This window comes from Lytechinus variegatus, chromosome 17 (genome assembly GCF_018143015.1).
Source record: "Lytechinus variegatus isolate NC3 chromosome 17, Lvar_3.0, whole genome shotgun sequence".
Lineage (NCBI taxonomy): Eukaryota > Metazoa > Echinodermata > Echinoidea > Temnopleuroida > Toxopneustidae > Lytechinus > Lytechinus variegatus.
The window spans coordinates 31048845-31071421 of NC_054756.1; positions in this window are offsets into that span (position 1 = coordinate 31048845).

The window sequence follows — 22577 nt, forward strand, 5'->3', positions numbered from 1 at the left end:
TCTAAAAAAAAAAATATGAGGTAAAAAAACATGAGGTTTCCATTGAAGTTTGTCGGATCAGATAAACATTATGAAACATTTTGGCCTGTTTACGACAAAAAAAAAATCGCTCCAGAAATCCACTCATTTCGAGCTCACAAACGGGCCGGCAAACGGGGTAAGGAATGACCTTCGATGCGATTAGCTGACTGTACGTGTTTACAAATTGGGGGCAGGGGCAGCGGAACGGTTTTCAAAGTGGGGGGGGGCTGTTGCACCCACAAATATAAAATCACTTTACCCACAAATGTAATAATTTCACCCACAAATGTAATAATGCACTTTACCCACAAATGTAATAAATTTTAAGGGATTTTTGACGAATCCGTTCTAAACTAAAATCCCATAGTAATGCGTTCATATAGCACAAAAGTGCAAAGTCTTTTTTCCAGACCCGGCGAATAAAACATTATAGTTCAAGTCCAAAGTCTTTTTTCCAGACCCGGTTGATTAAAAATTTTTAATGCAAGCCCAAAGTCTTTTTTTCAGACCCGGTTGTTACAAAAATTATGATATACATCGAAAGTCTTTTTTCCAGACCCGGTTGTTTCAAAAATTGTAATATAAATCCAAAGTCTTTTTTCCATACTAAGATACAATTATAAATTTTTAATTAACCGGGTCTGGAAAAAAGAATTTGGACTTATATTATATAAGTCCGCAAATGTTCACTACTGAATGACACGCGCCGTATAAGCTAAAACAACAACAACATAATTTTTGAAACAACTGGGTCTGAAAAAAAAGACTTTGGACGTATATTATAATTTTTGAATTAACCGGGTCTGGAAAAAAGACTTTGGACTTATATAGTAATTTTTAAAACAACCGGGTCTGAAAAAAATTGGACTTTGGACTTGCATTATAATTTTTGAATTAACCGGGTCTGGAAAAGAGACTTTGGACTTGCGTTAATTTTTGTTTTAATTGACCGTGTCTGGAGAAAAGACTTTGCACTTTGGTGCTATATGAACGCATTACTATAGGATTTTAGTTAGAACGGATTCGCCAAAATTCCCTTAAAATTTATTCCATTTGCGTGTAAAGTCATTATTACATTTGTGGGCGATCAAAAATTATTATATTTGTGGGTAAAGTGCATTATTACATTTGTGGGTGAAATTATTACATTTGTGGATAAAGTGTTTTTACATTTGTGGGCGATTTATACATTTGTGGGTGTAACAGGGGCTGAGCCAAAAGGGGGGTGCTGACGATGCAAAACTCGCATTCATATGGTCATTTTACGTTCTTGTTCACGGTTTTGGAAAAAATGGGGGCGGATCCCAAGCCCCTTCGGGAGTAATATTCTCATGAATAGACATGATCGCACCCTATGGAGGGATTTTCGCTCACTCAAATCAAATAAATGTTCATCCTTCTATAGGACTGAAATGTGGGGGTTTGTAAAATGTTATTGATGTTCCATAACATGGTGCTAATGTTTTGTGCAGCCGTCGGCGAATATTAAACGACCGTACTTCCACAAAAGAACGTAGAGGGCAGCAACACACGACAGTTTTGCTATGAAATAGAAAATGAGCAAGATTTATCCAAGCCCTCCCGTCATGCTCGTGGCTGAATTCATGTCCCTGCAAAATTTCGTGAATTGTGAGACTGTCTTTCTCTAAGAATTAAACAACTATCTCCTTCAGTAATATTGATTATTTTTGCACCATAGGAAATAATAAATGTCATTATTTTATATTGGTTATTTCTTTTTTTTTTTTTTTTTTTTTTTTTTTTTTTGTAGGTTGCGCGCCCGGCGGCGGCCCTCCTACAGAGCTCTTGATTTTGTGTTCGATTATTTGTTTTTTGAGTAATTATCTATTGTGATTTGTATTTTACTGTTCTATACCTGTCTTCAAGTACCTGCTGGACAAATTTGAGGATTTTTTACCGTGTGGTTTCTTTGTAGTTTGAGTAGATTCTTTTTCAATTTTTGCCACACTGCAGGCCTATAGCCATTTTGTACTGCTTGTGTGCATTACATGTGTATTATACTGTGTGTTGTAGTTCACTCTCACTGGCACAATGTTGCCATTGAAATTGCATTCTTTTGTACTTACTGTGTTTCTTTTGTATAGTAGCACTCAGCTATTACAGACCTATTGTCACATAACACCATGTTGCTTTCAGTATGTATCCAGTGGCTTCTCTACAGGCTCAAAGGGAAAGTACATTGGGACTCCCATATTGTACTATACCAACTCTGTTTCTACTTTCCAAGTTAGATTACTAATTTGTGGGGACATTAATCCCAATCCAGGTCCTCCTATTGATGTTCCCAACCCAAGTCTGGATCCTGGTAAGATTAGTTATACTAATGAATTTCTGCATTCTTGTAATCCAGGTAATAAATCTGAAAAATGGCGTGAAGAGAACATCACAGCCTGGAAGAGGATTTTGTCCCTAGGTATTGCTCGAGGGCCGAAGACACATCGAGGAAAAAGAGCTGGTCAGGACAGATTCAAGAACTCTCTAAAAATATGTACTTTAAATGCACGCTCCCTGCGTAATAAGTCCACCATCTTTCAAGACTTTGTTTCTGATAATTATTTTGATATAGTTGCTATTACAGAGACATGGCTGACTCAGTTAGATGATGCCATCATTGCAGATCTCACTCCCCCTGGTTTTGCTTTTCTGCATCACCCAAGAGTCTCCGGGCGTGGAGGAGGTGTTGGGCTCTTATTCAGAGATAATCTCTCAGTTGCCATTAATTCATCTAATGTCTGTACATCTTTTGAATCTATGTCAGTTATGGTATCTAATGGCACTACTAGTTTTGAGATTTTAGTAATGTATAGACCACCAGGATTTCAATCATTTTCTTTCTTTCTTAATGATTTTTCGGATTTATTGGATGAGAAATTGTATAAATTGTCTCCATTGATTATTACTGGAGATCTTAATATACATTTAGATGTCTCTTCATCCCCGCACACCCAGAAATTCAACGATCTCATAGATGGCCATGGATTCTCCCAGCTGGTGACTACACCCACACATGATCATGGTCATATTCTCGACGTTATTCTGGTTCGGAACTCTGACAGGCTGTTGTTTTCCCACCCAGGAGTCTTCACAGGAATTTCCGACCACTCCGCTGTAACCTACAAGTTACGCTTCGACATGCCGAAACGGAAAGATGTAACTTTTTCTTCTCGCAATATCAAGGGCATTGATAGAACTTCATTCGCCAACGATATCTCAAGTAGTAACATTATGGCTTCATGTACAGAAGGCGTTGATGACGCTGTCACCCGTTACAATTCAGTACTCTGCAGATTACTTGACACTCATGCCCCAGCCAGGACTCGCAAAGTCAAATCACATAAGGAGAGTCCCTGGTATAACTCTGATATCTCAGATGCAAAGAAGATGCGGCGGAGACTTGAAAGGAGATGGCGCAACAACGGCAAGCTCCAAGCAGACCGTCAGTCATTCTGTGCTCAGCGTGACCGTGTGAACTACCTTGTTTCACAAGCCAAGCGCTCATATCACACCAGACTCATCGAGAACTGTGGGAATGATCACAAGAAACTGTTCAACGTTGCAAATCGACTTCTGAACCGGAAACAGTCTGCTCCTCTACCGACTTACACCGATGGTAGTTCGATGGCTGAAACATTTATTAAGTTTTTCCACTCTAAGGTTAATAAAATCCGAAATAGTCTACTTCATAATGTGCCGCCTGAATTAGAGCCAGTCACCTCTTCCCAGCTCGGGTCTTTTCAACATACCAGCGCAGACGAAATTCTTTCACTTATACGTAAACTGCCTCCCAAATCTTGCCAGTTAGATCCTGTTCCTACAATTCTAGTTAAGGACTGCGCTTCCACTTTTGCCCCAATTATTTGTCAAATTGTTAACCTCAGTATAGATCAAGCTACTGTGCCCTCTGTTTTAAAATCTGCTCTTATTCGTCCTCTGTTGAAAAAACCCTCCTTGGATCGGGAAACCCTGACGAATTATCGTCCAGTTTGCAATCTTCCCTTTCTGTTTAAGATCCTTGAGAGAGTTGTGTTCACTAGACTGAACGATTATTTGTTAGAACACAATTTACTTAACCCTTTTCAGTCGGCTTACCGACCCCACCACAGTGTTGAGACTCTACTCATAAACGTTTCTAGTTTCATATTGCAGAAAATGGACTCTGGATCTACTACAGCAATGGTCCTATTAGATCTGTCTTCGGCCTTCGATACTGTAGATCACAAGATACTTCTGAATACTCTTGCAAGCTTAGGTATCCATGACCAGGCTCTTGAATGGTTTAGATCTTACCTATCATACCATTCACAGTCTGTCGTTCTTGATGGTTTCACATCCTCCTCACAGTCATTAGGTTGTGGAGTACCGCAGGGCTCTGTAGGCGGACCGACCTTATTTTCAATTTACCTACTCGGTCTTCGGCATATTTTTCAAAATCACCCTGTTCATTACCATATATATGCCGATGATATACAGGTTTTCGTCTCTTTTCCTCCGGACCAAACTCAAGCTTCCCAAGCTTTGCGCATTTTGGAAAATTGCATTTCTGCCATTGACACCTGGATGAAATCAAACTCACTGCAACTAAACCACAGTAAATGTGAGTTCATGCTTTTTGGCTCCAAATCTCAATTAAGTAAACTTAACATAGACTCCATCTTCATTGCCGGTAATCCTGTTCCTCTTTCTGATTCATGCCGCAATCTTGGTGTCATTTTTGATTCCCAAATGTCAATGTCAAATCAGGTCACAACTATTTGTAAATCTGTCCGCTATCAATTGCGCAACATTGGTTTCATTCGAAAATATTTAACTCGTTCTGCAACAGAGAAACTTGTGCACTCACTCATTTCCTCACGTCTCGATTTCGGTAATAGTCTTCTCTTTAATATACCTAACTCCAAAATTACCCGACTTCAAAAACTTCAGAATTCAGCAGCTCGCATTGTTTCTCTGTCAAATAAACGCGATCACATCACTCCTGTTCTTAAAGACCTCCATTGGTTGCCCATAAAGGATCGCATAGTTTTCAAAATTCTACTTTTGGTCCATCATATCATCAATGGATCCGCACCCGATTACAACAAATCTCTTATACACCGCTATCAACCTGCACGCACACTGCGATCATCCCAATCTAGTCTCTTGCATATCCCACTATCTAAAAAATCCTGGGGCGATCGAGCCTTTGCTCATGCCGGACCAGCCCTGTGGAATTCACTACCACAGGAGCTGAAGAACTCAAACTCTGCAACCTAAAATCGCTTTTGTTCACCAGCAGGTACTAGGTTTGAAGACAGTAATTTTTCCTCATTTTTAAATTTGCCCTCTTTTTGTACTTCTCTTCTCTTTACTTTTATGTCTTACTCTCTTAAGCGCCTTGAGCATTTAATCAAAATGGAAAAGACGATATATAAATTATATGTATTATTATTATTATTATTATTCTTTTGAATCAAATATTTCGATAAATAAGTGAAAGCTCGTGAACTTGTAAGCTCATGAATACTTTTTTGCGAGAGTGATCACGAATTTGAAGGCAAGCTAGTGAACACTTTTTGCGAGAGTGATCACGGATTTCCTTGTTGACCAAGGGCGCCGGAAGCGGGGGGTGCATGAGGGCACTTCCCCCCCCCCCCAATAAAATTTTTTGGGGGGCAAACGAGATTTTGCTCCTGTTGCACCCACAAATGTATTAACGCCCACAAATGTAATAACACTTTACCCACAAATGTAATAATTTCACCCACAAATGTAATAATGCACTTTGCCCACAAATGTAATAAGTTTTGATCGCCCACAAATGTAATAATGACTTTACCCACAAATGTAATAAATTTGAAGGGATTTCTGGCGAATCCGTTCTAAACTAAAATCCTATAGTAATGCGTTCATATAGCACAAAGTGCAAAGTCTTTGTTGGAGATAAGTCCAAAGTCTTTTTCCAGAGCAGGTTGTTTAAAAAATTATTATATAAGTCCAAAGTCTTTTTTCCGTCCCGGTTGTTTAAAAAATTATTATATAAGTCCAAAGTCTTTTTCCAGACCCGGTTATTTCAAAAAATTATAATATAAGTCCAATCTAAGATACGATAATGATATTCCAGTGGAATAAAAATGAGAATCGAGCGTAGTCTTTTCTCCAGACCCAGTTAATTAAGACCGGTAGAATTAATGTCATTGTTGTTGTTTCAACTTATATGGCTTATATTGTGAATATATGCGATAAGAGTAAATCGAGAAGCAAGCGTAGTCTTTTCTCCAGACCTGGTGTCTTCAAAACTAATAACTAAAACCCTAATGTTTTCATATAGCACAAAAGTCCAGTCTTTTTTCCAGAGCCGGTTAATTAAAAAAATATACAATTTAAGTCTAAACTAAGACACGATAACGATATTCCAGTGGAATAAAAATGAGAATCGAGCTTAGTCTTTTCTCCAGACCCAGTTAATTAAGACTGGTGGAATTACTGTCTTTGTTGTTGTTTCAACTTACACGGCTTATATTGTGGATATATGCGCTAAGAGTAAATTGAGAATCAAGCGTAGTCTTTTCTTCAGACCCGGTTACTTAAAACTAAAAACTAAACCACATAGTAATGTGTTCATATAGCACAAAAGTGCAGTCTTTTTTCCAGACCCGGTTAATTCAAAAATTGAAATATAAGTCCAAAGTCTTTTTTCTAGACCCAGTTGTTAAACAAATTATACGATATGTCCAAAGTCTTTTTTCAGACCCGGGTATTTCAAAAATTATAATATAAGTCCAAACTAAGATATTCCAGTGGAATAAAAATGAGAATCGAGCTTAGTCTTTTCTCCAGACCCAGTTAATGAAGACTGGTGGAATTAATGTCTGTAGTTGTTTCAACTTATTTGGTGTATTATTGTGAATACATGTGCTAAGAGTAAATTGAGAATCAAGCATAGTCTTTTTCCAGATCCGGTTAATTCAAAAATTGAAATATAAGTCCAAAGTCTTTTTTCCAAACCCAGTTGTTAAACAAATTATACCATATGTCCAATGTCTTTTTTCAGACCCGGGAATTTCAAAAATTATAATATAAGTCCAAACTAAGATACGATAATGATATTCCAGTGGAATAAAAATGAGAATCGAGCTTAGTCTTTTTTCCAGACCCAGTTAATGAAGACTGGTGGAATTAATGTCTGTAGTTGTTTCAACTTATTTGGTGTATTATTGTGAATATATGCGCTAAGAGTAAATTGAGAATCAAGCATAATCTTGACCTGGTTATTTAAAACTAAAAACTAAGCCCTATAGTAAGCGTTCATGTAGCACAAAAATGCAAAGTCTTTTCTCTCGACCCGGTTACTTAAAACTAAAAACTAAACCCTATATTAATGCATTCATATAGCACAAAGGCATTTCTTCGGGTCATTTAAAATATTCATCAATTTTTTTAAAAAAAGAACACACAATCTATTGATGTTGAATAACATGAAAAAGTCTAGACATTCATCCAGACCAGATTATTTCAAAATAAGAAATGATTGAAAAAAAAAAGATCCTCCACTCTTTGTAATGTTGAATTCCATGAAAATATAGCATAGTCTTTCCTCCAAACCCAGTTATTCAAAATTATGAATTACATGTACATTTTCAAAACAGTATAAAGACCCCATAATCTTATTAATGCTGGATAACATGGACATATACATGTAGCAAGTCTTTCAACCCGACCCAGTTTTATTTTTCAAAATTACGCTAAAAGTAATAATAAAAAAAAATTCAAAAATTAAGACCAAACGACCCTTCAACCTAAGAAATGTTTTTAAAAGAGGTTTAGAGCGTTGTCTTTAGTCCAGACCTAATCATTAAAACAAATACGCAAAAAAATCTTCTTACATAAGACCCTATCATATTCTTATTCTTGTGGAATAACGCGAGTTTTAAAACGTACTCTTTTCTCCAGACCCGGCTATTTAAAAAATGAATTTCCAAAACTTCAAATCTAAGACCAATCTTCCAAAGTTACACCCAGTAAAGAAATATGTCTTTACCCCACACCCAGTTTTTAATAATACTAAGACCCCAACAAATCATTGCAATAGTGCATGGGTAAAGCAAACATCCTTCCTCATGACTTGGTTATTATTTGAAAAAAAAATGACATAGTTTTTACAAATATTCTAAAACGAAGACCCAATAATCTGATTACTGTGGAATAACACGAAGACCACTTGTCGAAGATCGACTTTCATCCAGACACAATTATTTCAAGAATAAAAAATCAATAAAACCCAACCCCCAACAACGCATCTAAGAACCAACAATCCTCCAAATTAAGACCAGGCATGTAGAAAAGCACATGTTTAGAGCGTTGACTTTATTCCAGACCCAGTCATTTAAAAATGAAAAAATCTTAAAAACATAAGACTGTCATATTCTTATTCTTGTGGAATAAAACGAGTATCATGCTTAGTCTTTTTTCAAAACCCGGTTATTTAACAGATAAACAAATATTGAAAAAAAATCACAGCTAAGACCAATCTTCAAAATTAAACCCAGTATAAATGCTTGGGCTTAGAATAATGTCTTTACCCCTCACCTAGTTCTCTTAAAAATACAAATTAAGCGAAACATTAATCTTAAAACTTAGACCCCAACATCTTCCAAACTATAAAACCCTCGTGATAACGCATACTTAATTTGACCAGACCAGCTTATTAAAAAAAAACAGAACAACAAAACAAACATTTAAAATTAAAACCCTCTTGCAGCCTAAGATCCTGTAATATATAATGTATTTAAACATTCACTTTTTCTTCCAGACAAAAGAAATTTATAATTAATAAAAACCATCGAAACTTAGAGCCCGGGGAGCAATTCATGAAAGGAGTTATCTGACGTTTAATCCGACAAGTCCCATTTTATCCGACACTAACCATGGAACACTGCATCTTAGCCAATCAACATCAAGGTCGGACATAAATGTTGATGAAATACTCCCACAATCATCTTATTCATGTTGAACAGGCACGAGAATAAGATTGAGTCTTAGTTATGAAGATTTCATTTATCTTATATTTGAAAATGACAAGGTCTGGAATAAAGAAAACTCTCTAAACTTTTATTTATTGAAAGTTATTAGTTTGAAGGATAGTTGGGTTTTAGTTTCTGTTGTTCTTTTTTAAAATAATTTTTGTTATTTTGAAATAATTGGGTCTGGAGAAAGACTACACTATATTTCCATGCTATTCAATGTTGATAAGATTACAGGGTCTTTGTTTTGTTGTTGGTTGTTGTGTTTTTAATGATTTTTATAACTGGGTCTGGAGGAAAGACCACGCTATATTTCCATGTTACTCAACATAAATAGGATCGTGGGTCTTTGTTTGCTTTTCTTTTTTTATTATTACTAATTTATTATTATTATTCATATAGCTTCTGAAGGTTTCCATGGCGAAGAACAATAGTGTAGTAGGTTTCACGGTACACCGTGTATCTTTCTTGGGCAAATGTTGGTCCTGAAAAGGACCAACAATTATTATTCATCATGTGTTATTTGAAAGATCTAGGTCTGGATAAAAGACTATGCTATATTTCCATGTTATGAAACATTAATAAGAGAGTTGGGTTAGTTTTTGCCTGATTCCACCATTTTTAAATAACTGTGTCTGGAGAAAAAACTATGCTCGATTCTCATATTTATTCCACTAGAATATCATTATCGTATGTTAGTTTGGACCTATATTATAATTTTTGAAATAAACAGGTCTGGAAAAAGGACTTTGGACTTATATAATAATTTTTGAAACAACTGGGTCTGGAAAAAAGACTTTGGACTGATATTGTAATTTTGGAATTAATCGGGTCTGGAAAAAAGACTTTGGACTGATATTATAATTTTTTAATTAATTGGGTCTGGAAAAAAAGACTTTTGACTTATATAATATTTTTTTAATTATCTGGGTCTGGAAAAAAAAAACCTTTGGACTGATATTATAATTTTTGAATTAACTGGGTCTGGAAAAAAAGACTTTGGACTGATATATTAATTTTTCGATCAACCGGGTTTGGAAAAAAGACTTTGGACTTATACAATAATTTTTTAAACAACTGGGTCTGGAAAAAAGACTTTGAACTGATATTATAATTTTTTAATTAACTGGGTCTGGAAAAAAGACTGGACTCATATAACAATTTAAAAAAAACTGGGTCTGGAAAAAAGACTTTGGACTTATATACTAGTTTTTGAAACAACCGGGTCTGGAAAAGAGACTTTGGACTTATATGATAATTTTTTAATTAATCGGGTCTGAAAAAAATTCTTTGGACTTATCCCCAAGAAAGACTTTGCACTTTTGTGCTGTATGAATGCATTCCTATAGGATTTTAGTTTAGAACGGATTCGTCAAAAATCCCTTCAAATTTATTACATTTGTGGGTAAAGTCATTATTACATTTGTGGGCGATCAAAAATTATTACATTTGTGGGCAAAGTGCATTATTACATTTGTGGGCGAAATTATTACATTTGTGGGTAAAGTGTTATTACATTTGTGGGCGATTATTACATTTTTGGGTGTAACAGCCCCCCCCAAAAAAAAAAGTACAAAAATGTAAATCATTTAAGGACAAAAGTAAACGATGAAGGCACTTTTCTGCCAAAAAATTGTCATTTCAATTGTCAATAATGAAAAAATTTCGCCCCTGACTGGGCAATTACCTATCACAGTAAGCCTCGTGTCTTTTGACGAACATGTCCCTCTGTGAAACATACCTTTTGTAAGCCCCTTTTCCATCTTATTACAGTGTGATAATGTTTAACCTTTTAATTGATACATTTCAGACTAAAACCGAATGGCAAATTGAAAGTGGTTTACAAAATGCTGGCTTTGTCGGCTAACAAACGCGCGGTCGCCCAGAAACGCTCAGACCGGACCCGATATCACTAACGCGCGTGAACGCTTGTTACTCGAGCAACATATGGAATCTATGTCATAGCTGTCAGGCCCAGAAACCATAACTTCTCGACGTCGTCATATATTACTCTAGGATCTACTCTCAATTTTCCAATTTCTCGCCGATCAGTTTTACTTATATTTCTTGAAAATGTGTGTAGTTCTGAAAATGACTGTAAAATAGAAAAAGGTTATTAGTCAGGCAGCAGATGTAATTTACTTCGACAAATTGGCTAAGTCTGATTTTTCACTTTTATGTGATTGGTGACATCGCAAGGAACAACTTTCAACTTGGTGACAAATTTCTAATGGTCATCTTGACCATGTTAGGGTTCAAAATAAGGTCAATAGGGGTCAATTTTTTGAATTGCCCAGATTCTGTTGAATGACACATCAAATTGTTTGTCTTGTTATGCAGAACAAAAAAGTGTACACAATGATATACTCTTGACCTTTCGTTAAAAAGTTATGACCGGAAATGTCAAAAGGTCAACGAACTTTCGTTAATGGCAAATTACACTAAAGGTGTTAAGGAAGCTCATTTTCCCTTCTTTTTATGCATGTGTGTACTTCTTTATTTTCGATTTTTGATTAGTCCATCGTCAGAAGTCCTTATTCAGAAGATATAAAGGGTGAAGATAAGGTCATAGAAAGGTCAAAAGGTCAACAAACTTTCATTGGAAGCCAAAATACACGTCTAAAAGGGTTAGAAGTCTTGTTTTTCTTGGGTTTTTTTTTTGAAAAATCTCCATCTAGGAAGGGGTCCAATGTGCTTATTTAGGAACAAAATACATAGAGATAGACGTCGAATACATTCAGTGTGGTATCATGGTATTACAGGAATGCCTTGAAACGACTTGAAAGTCTTATCATCCTAATGCCCTTAAAAGTCTTATCATCTTAATAATGTTACAAGTGCTCTTTCCGAGTTCCTTGATGTAGAAATTCAATTCAAGTTCAATTCATTTTTAATTTACAAGTCTTTGAGTTGTAAAGATACATTTCATTCATTTGCTTTGTGCATAATATTTTAAAAAATAGATATTATAATGTATTGGGGTCTGATTATGTGCACTATGCGATTGATCAGTGCTCTCAGGTCCTAAGAAAGATGCCTAACATCTTATTTGGATTAACTTACGAATAAGATAAAGAGGTAATTAGGATTGAGGATGATACGATAAGTTAGACTCCAATTGCCCCTTTACTAATTCTAATGCGTGACGGTTGTATTATTTCTATCATTTCTGACAAAGAGGCAACATCGTGCAAGCATGATGTTTGTAGTCAGTCATGTGTGTCCATCATGCTGATGTGATATATTCTGACCGTTACTCGATCTCTGGACTACACATTCCTGATTATGTACTGATATTAAAACGGCTTGTACTATTTTGTCAAGTATTTTTTTTCCAGAGCATGCATACAACGTGAAACTAAACTTAATACAGTTTTCACGATAGTGATGTGCATAGATGCTAGATGCAGATTTTGTTTTTGTTCTTTTGTCGTTCTTATTTTTTTCCTACTTGCTGAACTACCTGGATGTTACTAGAAAGAATGATCACATAAGTTATGTCATTGAAGTAAACCACGGCTTAGGGGGCAGCTGCCCCTAGACATTGTGAAGACTTGCATTTTTACTGAAAAATAAAAATAATTGACCAAAAGTATGAACGAAATCCTTAAATTTCACTTTACAAAATACAAAAGGGCCCCAATGGTAAGCTCAGAACAGCACATGCACCCAATACATTACAATAATTTCTGTTAATTAGAATATTCTGTACAAAGCAAATGAAGGAAATGCTTCTTTACATATCAGAGACAAGTTATTATTGAAAATGAATTGAACTTGAATTGAATTCCTAAACTCCCTGGATGCACTTAATTATCACATCATGAAGATGACAAGATTTTAAGGGCATATAAGGGTTTGTCAAGACGGTTTATCAATTCATGCAATAACATGATACTCCACTGAATGAATTTGACGTCTATCTCTGTTTATCTATTTTGTTCCTAAATAAGCACATTGGATTCCTTTATATATAACACCGGTGTGTTGGCTCAGTTGGTAGAGCGTCCGTCTCACAACCGGGAGGTCGGGAGTTCAAACCCCGGCCGCGTCAGACCAAAAGACGTTAATTGCTGCTACCCTGTTTGGCGTTCAACATTTAAAGGGATAGAGCCTCGTCGCTCTGGCGCTGCACGGGCCCACAATCAATTGGGCAAAGCAAATTTTCGGAGTATTTCATTTCATGTCTATTTCGAACAATAAATTATGGCTTTTCATTTTCATTTTTTTTCATATAATGTCTTCTTAGATATAGACTTTTTAAAATTAAGAACCCACGAAAAATAAGACTTCTAACCACTTTTAGACGTGTATTTTGGCTTCCAATGAAAGTTTGTTGACCTTTTGACCTTTCTATGACCTTGTCTTGACACTTTATATCTTCTGAATAAGGACTTCTGACGATGGACTAATCAAAAATCGAAAATAAAGAAGTACACATACGCATAAAATCACGGGAAAACGAGCTTCCTTAACACCTTTAGTGTAATTTGCCATTTAACGAAAGTTCGTTGACCTTTTGACATTTCCGGTCATAACTTTTTAACGAAAGGTCACGAGTATATCATTGTGTACACTTTTTTGTTCAGCATAACAAGACAAACAATTTGATGTGTCATTCAACAGAATTGGGGCAATTTAAAAAATTGACCCCTATTGACCTTATTTTGACCCGTAACATGGTCAAGATGACCATGAGAAATTTGTCACCAAGTTGAAAGTTGTTCCTTGTGATGTCATCAATCACATAAAAGTGAAAAATCAGACTTAGCCACTTTGTCGAAGTAGCCGGTAAATCATGACATATGCTGCCTGACTATATAGTTAAAAAGGCTTGAGTAGTTGGATTATTGGATAAATGAGATGATGCTAGCTTTAGTCGGCGAATTGAGTGCAGAGCAGGAGTACTCATCTATCAGGACTACGCTCATTTAAAGGGATGGTACAGGTTAGAAGTAATTATAGCTCAATAAATGGAGTAGAATTCAATGAGCAAAATGCCGAAAATTTCGTCAAAATCGGATAACAAAAAGCAAAATTATTGAATTTTAAAGTTTAGTAATATTTTGTAAAAACAGTAGTCATGAATATTCATTAGGTGGGCTGATGATATCACATCTCCACTTGTTTTTTGTATTTTATTGTATGAAATATCCATTTTTTTCCTCCAAGAACTAGAAAAATTGGATTGACAACTGATTTAGTGCATGAGATATTTATTGCTGCAACTCATTTAATTATAAGGAGACATATCATTCACACAAGTATGAAATAATGAAAAAAACATGATTCTATGTAATAACATAAGAAAACGGAAAGTGGAGATGTGACATCATCAGCTCGCCTAATGAATATTCATGACGACTGTTTTCACAAAATATTGCTAAACTTTAAACTTCAATAACTTTATTATTTGTTATCCGATTTTGATGAAATTTTCGGCGTTTTGCTCAGTGAATTCTACTCTATGTATTGTAATGACGGCTCGGTTTGTCCTACGAGTCTCGCTATAAGAGTCTAAAATAAATGTCGAGGATGGCCAGAGCATAAATAACACAGTTGAAGCGAATAACAGTCATTACACAGGAAATTAAAGTTCAGTAGTTTATTACTGCTCAAAACTTAATGAAGGTGCAACAGAGTATGTGATGATTACAATTAAACAAACTCCAGCGATACATTGAATATGATAACTGAGATAACGTCGAGCGATGCTGGAACAATCATAAGAATTTTACTTGTGATAATTCTGAAGTATACATACGACTGGAATCATGAAGGAAACTCTGAACTAAAAACTAAAACTAAAAACTAAACTTGACTGAGATGCTGCTCGCTTATATACACTTTCTGGACATAGCATGAAGGTCATCCCAAGCACACAGCGAAAACCCAGATTCAGAGAGGGGGGGGAGAGAGAGAGGATAAATCATTCCAAACAAGGATAGGATAAAGTCAAGTAATAGAATAAGCACATAATGACCAATACACTGACCACAAGGTTCAACTAGGAGTTTGGACGCAAGGAGAAGATCTAGGGAGAGATGTCTGAAGGGCAGGGCAAAGTCGAATTGAGGACAGAGAAAGTGGAGGGAGTTACTGAACATAAATGTGTAGCTATGGTAATAAACAAGAACGAGTTTCTGAAAGTAGTCGCAAGGTTAAAGGGAATTACACACAGGTTTAAAAGTCACTGAAAAGGGAAAGAGAGGAGGGATGAAAGTTACTGGGAGAAGTGAGGAGGGTTGAAAGTCACTGGAAAGAGAAAGTGAGGAGAGTAAAACTATCTGAAAGTAGATGCAAGGTCGTAAAGAAGGGAGATGCACTGTTCGCAATTTCTGAAAGATGAAGGAAAGTCAAAAAGAATACAGAGTGGACAGACCAGAAGAGTTTGACCCTGAACAAGTTACAGTACAAGAGAGGGCTTGGCTGTGTGCAGGTTACTGGGCAAGTTGAAAGTGACATTCACAATTGATCTTAGTAAGACATTCATTACATAAATGAGTATAATACAATTTAATATAATAATCACTACTAATTAAAGCATAAGAATGGAATATATTCATAAACATGATAAGAGAATATCGAACATCAACCAAAATGCGTGACAGTATTAATTATTTTCAGCATGGACCATCCAATGAAAGAGCCATAATTCGCCGAAATCGAGCAAAATACGAATTTACCAAAGTTGAGCCCGAAACAATACCAATCTAGCCGTAATCATTCCGAAGGGTGTTCTAGCATCCAAAAGCGTCGAAATACGCAAAATGAGGAACATCCATTCTTTCGTCAACCCATGAGAGAGCCTTATTGGCCAAAATTGAGCAAAATACCTATTTATCAAAATTGAGCCCGAAACCCGCCCAAACTAGCACTAATCGTTTCGAAGGGTGTTCTAGCATCAAAACAAGTCAATATACGCATAATATAGAAGATCAAGTGTAAGCGGCATATTGGCTCCTTCGCCAACCCATAAGAGAGCTTACTTTGCAAAAAATTGATCAAAATACGTATTTTCATAATTTCAGCCCAAAACCAGCCATCATCGTTTTAAATTGTGTTCTATAATCCAAACAGGTCAATACACACAAAATAAAGAAGATCCATTCTGAGCTGCATTTAGGCTCTTTCGTCAACCCGTGAGAGAGCCTTATTTGCCGTAATTAAGCAAAATACGTATTTACAATATTTGAGCCCGAAACAAGCCCAATCTAGCTGCAATCGTTTCGAAGGGTGTCCTAACATCCAAACAAGTCATTATACGCAAAATATAGAAGATCAAGTGTAAGCGGCATATTGGCTCTTTCGCCAGCACGTGAGAGAGCTTAATTGGCCTAAATTGGGTAAAAAACGTATTTTCCAAATTTAAGATCTAAACCCATCTAAACTAGCTGTAAACGTTTCGAAGGGTGTTCTAGCACTAAAACAGCTCAATAGACGCAAAAAAAGAAGATCCATTCTGAGCTGCATTTAGGCTCTTTTGTCAACCCGTGAGGGAGCCTTATTTTCCGAAATTGAGCAAAATTTGAGATCTAAACCCGCCTAAACTAGCTATAATCGTTTCGAAGGGTTTTCTAGCATCCAAAGAAGTGAATTAAAGCAAAATAAACAAGATCCATTCTGAAGGGCATTTAGGCTCTTTTGCCAACCAATGAGACAGCCATAATTCGCCGAAATAGAGCAAAAAACCTATTTTCCAAAATTGAGCCAGAAATCGACCCAAACTAGCAGTAATCGTTTTGAATATAGAAGATCAAGTGTAAGCGGTATATTGGCTCCTTGCCAACCCGTAAGATAGCCTAATTGGCCAAAATGGACCAAAATACGTATTTTCCTAATATCAGCCCAAACCCAGCCATCATCGATTTAAATTGTGTTCTATCATATAAACAGGTCAATAGACGCAAAATAAAGAATATCCATTCTGAGATGCATTTAGGCTCTTTGGTCAGGGGGTGCTCTCTTTGGTGTATAGATCTATAGAGAGACCTGCCGTGACCAGAAGATCCATTCTGAGATGCATTTAGGCTCTTTCGTCAACACGTCAGAGATCCTTATTAGCCGAAATTAAGCAAAATACGTATTAACCAAATTGAGCCCGAAACAAACCCAATCTAGCTGTATTCGTTTCGAAGGGTGTTCTAGCATCCAAACAATTCAATACACGCAAAATATAGATCAAGTGTAAGCGGCATATTGGCTCCTTACCAACCCGTAAGATAGCCTAATTGGCCAAAATTGACCAAATACGTATTTTCCTAATATCAGCCTAAAACCAGCCATCATCGTTTTAAATTGTGTTTTAAATCATATAAACAGGTCAATAGACGGAAAATAAAGGTCCATTCTGAGATGCATATTTAGGCTCTATAAGTCAACACGTGAGAGATCCTTATTTGCCGAAATTGAGCAAAATACGTATTTTCCAAATTTGAGATCTACACCCGCTGAGATCTAAACTAGCCGTAAACGTTTTGAAGGGTGTTCTAGCATCCAAAGGCCTCAAAATACGCAAAATGAAGAACATCCATTCTGAGTGGCATTTAGGCTCTTCCGCCAGCACGTAAGAGAGCTTAATTATTCCAAATTGAGTATAAAACGTATTTTCCAAAATTGAGCCCGAAACCCGCCCAAACTAGCTCTAATCGTTTAGAATGGCGTTCTAGCATCCAAAAAGGCCAATAAGCGCAAAATGTAGAAGATCAAGTGTAAGCGGCATATTGGCTAATTCGCCAGCACGTGAGAGAGCTTTAATTGGCCTAAATTGGGTAAAAAATGTATTATCCGAATTTGAGATCTTAACCCGACTAAACTAGCAGTAAACGTTTTGAAGGGGGTCGTAGCATCCAAACAAGTCATTAGACGCAAAAAATAGAAGATCCATTCTGATCGGCATTTAGGCTCTTTCGTCAATCCGTGGGAGAGCCTTATTTGCCGAAATTGAGCAACATACGTATTTACCAGATTTGAGCCCGAAACAAGCCCAATCTAGCTGTAATCGTTTCGAAGGGTGTTCTAGCGTCCAAAGGCCTCAAAATACGCAAAATAAAAAATATCCATTCTGAGCGGGATTGTGGCTCTTTTGCCAGCACACGAGAGATCTTTATTGGCCAAAATTGGGTAAAATACGTATTTTCCAAATTTGAGATCTAAACCCGCCTAAACTAGCTGTAATCATTTCGAATGGTGTTCTAACATCCAAACAAGTCAATATACGCAAAATGTAGAAGATCAAGTGACAGCGGCATATTGGCTCCTTGCCAACCCGTAAGAGAGCCTAATTGGCCAAAATTGTGTAAAATACGTATTTTCCAAATTTGAGATCTAAACCCGCCTAAACTAGCTGTAATCGTTTCGAAGGGTGTTCAAAAGTCTAAACAAGTCAATATATGCAATATATTGAAGATCCATTCTGAGCTGCATTTAGGCTCTTTCGCCAGCACGTAAGAGAGCTTAATATTGAGTAAAAAACGTATTTTCTACAATTGAGCCCGAAACCCGCCCAAACTAGCTGCAATCGTTTCGAAGGGTATTCTAGCATCCAAACAAGCCAATTGACGCAAAATAATCAAGATCCATTCTGAGCGGCATTTAGGCTCTTTTGCCAGCACGTGAGAGACCTTAATTGGAATAATTTGGGTAAAAAATCGAATTTTCCAAATTTGAGATTTAACCCGCCTAAACTCGCTGTAATCGTTTCGAAGGGTGTCCTAACATCCAATTAAGTCATTAGACGCAAAAAATAGAAGATCCATTCTTAGCGGCATTTAGGCTCTTTCGTCAATCCGTGAGAGAGCCTTATTTGCCGAAATTAAGCAAAATACGTATTTACCAGATTTGAACAAGAAACAAGCCCAATCTAGCTGTAATCGTTTCGGAGGGTGTTCTAGCATCCAAAGCCTCAAAATACGCAAAATGAAGAACATCCATTCTGAGCGGAATTCAGGCTCTTTTGCCAGCACGTGAGAGAGCTTTATTGGCCCAAATTGGGTAAAAAACGTATTTTCCAACATTTAGTCCGAAATCCACCCAAACTAGCTGTTATCATTTCGAATGGTGTTTTAACATCCAAACAAGCAAAATGTACAAGATTAAGTGTAAGCGACATAATGGCTCCTTGCCAACCCGTAAGATTGGCCAAAATTGACCAAAATACGTATTTTCCAAATTTCAGCCAAAAACCAGCCATCATCGTTTTAAATTGTGTTCTATTATATAAACAGGTCAATAGACGGAAAATAAAGAAGATCCATTCTGAGATGCATATTTAGGCTCTATAGTCAACACGTGAGAGATCCTTATTTGCCGAAATGGAGCAAAATACGTATTTTCCAAATTTGAGATCTACACCCGCCTAAACTAGCTGTAAACGTTTTGAAGGGTGTTCTAGCATCCAAAGGCCTCAAAATACGCAAAATTGAGAACATCCATTCTGAGCGGCATTTAGGCTCTTTTGCCAGCACGTGAGAGACCTTAATTGGAATAAATTGGGTAAAAAACGTATTTTCCAAATTTGAGATTTAACCCGCCTAAACTCGCTGTAATCGTTTCGAAGGGTGTCCTAGCATCCAAACAAGTCATTAGACGCCAAAAATAGAAGATCCATTTTTAGCGGCATTTAGGCTTTTTCGTCAATCCGTGAGAGAGCCTTATTTGCCGAAATTAAGCAAAATACGTATTCACCAGATTTGAACAAGAAACAAGCCCAATCTAGCTGTAATCGTTTCGAAGGGTGTTCTAGCATCTAAAGGCCTCAAAATACGCAAAATGAAGAACATCTATTCTGAGCGGAATTTAGGCTCTTTCGCCAGCACGTGAGAGAGCTTAATTGGCCTAAATTGGGTAAAAAATGTATTTTCCGAATTTTAGATCTAAACCCGACTAAACTAGCTGTAATCGTTTCGAAGGGTATTCTAGCATCCAAACAAGCCAATTGACGCAAAATAAACAAGATCCATTCTGATCGTCATTTAGGCTCTTTCGCCAACCCATGAGAGAGTCATAATTCCCCGAAATTGGGCAAATTTTTTTTTTTTCCAAATTTGAACCCGAAACAAGCTCAGTCTAGCTGTATTCGTTTCGAAGGGTGTTCAAGAGTCTAAACAAGTCAATATACGTAATATATTGAAGATCCATTCTGAGCTGCATTTAGGCTCTTTCGCCAACCTGTGAGGAAGCCATAATTCGCCGAAATCGAGCATAATACGTATTTACCAAAGTTGAGCCCGAAACAATACCAATCTCGCTGTAATCGTTTCGAAGGGTGTTCTAGCATCCAAAGGCGTTAAAATACGCAAAATGAAGAACATCCGTTCTGAGCGGAATTTAGGCTCTTTTGCCAGCACGTGAGAGAGCTTTATTGGCCCAAATTGGGTAAAAAAGTATTTTCCAACATTTATCCCGAAATCCACTCAAACTCGCTGTTATCATTTCGAATGATGTTTTAACATCCAAACAAGTCAATATACGCAGAATGTACAAGATTAAGTGTAAGCGGCATATTGGCTCCTTGCCAACCCGTAAGATAGCCTAATTGGCCAAAATTGACCAAAATACGTATTTTCCTAATTTCAGCCTAAAACCAGCCATCATCATTTTAAATTGTGTTCTATGATATAACCAGGTCAATAGACGCAAAATAAAGAAGATCCATTCTGAGATGCATTTAGGCTCCTTCGTCAACACGTCAGAGATCCTTATTTGCCGAAATTGAGCAAAATACGTATTAACCACATTTGAGCCCGAAACAAACCTAATCTAGCTGTATTCGTTTCGAAGGGTGTTCTAGCATCCAAAGGCGTCAAAATACGCAAAATGGAGAACATCCATTCTGAGCGGGATTTTGGCTCTTTTGCCAGCACATGAGAGATCTTTATTGGCCCAAATTGGGTAAAACACATATTTTTCAAATTTGAGATCTAAACCCGCCTAAACTAGCTGTAATCATTTCGAATGGCGTTCTAGCATCCAAACAAGTCAATATACGCAAAATGTAGAAGATCAAGTGACAGCGGCATATTGGCTCCTTGCCAACCCGTAAGAGAGCCTAATTGGCCAAAATTGTGTAAAATACGTATTTTCCAAATTTGAGATCTAAACCCGCCTAAACTAGCTGTAATCGTTTCGAAGGGTGTTCAAAAGTCTAAACAAGTCAATATATGCAATATATTGAAGATCCATTCTGAGCTGCATTTAGGCTCTTTCGCCAGCACGTAAGAGAGCTTAATATTGAGTAAAAAACGTATTTTCTACAATTGAGCCCGAAACCCGCCCAAACTAGCTGCAATCGTTTCGAAGGGTATTCTAGCATCCAAACAAGCCAATTGACGCAAAATAATCAAGATCCATTCTGAGCGGCATTTAGGCTCTTTTGCCAGCACGTGAGAGACCTTAATTGGAATAATTTGGGTAAAAAATCGAATTTTCCAAATTTGAGATTTAACCCGCCTAAACTCGCTGTAATCGTTTCGAAGGGTGTCCTAACATCCAATTAAGTCATTAGACGCAAAAAATAAAAGATCCATTCTTAGCGGCATTTAGGCTCTTTCGTCAATCCGTGAGAGAGCCTTATTTGCCGAAATTAAGCAAAATACGTATTTACCAGATTTGAACAAGAAACAAGCCCAATCTAGCTGTAATCGTTTCGGAGGGTGTTCTAGCATCCAAAGCCTCAAAATACGCAAAATGAAGAACATCCATTCTGAGCGGAATTCAGGCTCTTTTGCCAGCACGTGAGAGAGCTTTATTGGCCCAAATTGGGTAAAAAACGTATTTTCCAACATTTAGTCCGAAATCCACCCAAACTAGCTGTTATCATTTCGAATGGTGTTTTAACATCCAAACAAGCAAAATGTACAAGATTAAGTGTAAGCGACATAATGGCTCCTTGCCAACCCGTAAGATTGGCCAAAATTGACCAAAATACGTATTTTCCAAATTTCAGCCAAAAACCAGCCATCATCGTTTTAAATTGTGTTCTATTATATAAACAGGTCAATAGACGGAAAATAAAGAAGATCCATTCTTAGATGCATATTTAGGCTCTATAGTCAACACGTGAGAGATCCTTATTTGCCGAAATTGAGCAACATACGTATTTACCGATTTGAGCCCGAAACAAGCCCAATCTAGCTGTAATCGTTTCGAAGGGTGTTCTAGCGTCCAAAGGCCTCAAAATACGCAAAATAAAAAATATCCATTCTGAGCGGGATTTTGGCTCTTTTGCCAGCACATGAGAGCCTAATTGGCCAAAATTGTGTAAAACACATATTTTTCAAATTTGAGATCTAAACCCGCCTAAACTAGCTGTAATCATTTCGAATGGTGTTTTAACATCCAAACAAGTCAATATACGCAAAATGTAGAAGATCAAGTGACAGCGGCATATTGGCTCTTTCGCCAGCACGTAAGAGAGCTTAATATTGAGTAAAAAACGTATTTTCTACAATTGAGCCCGAAACCCGCCCAAACTAGCTGCAATCGTTTCGAAGGGTATTCTAGCATCCAAACAAGCCAATTGACGCAAAATAATCA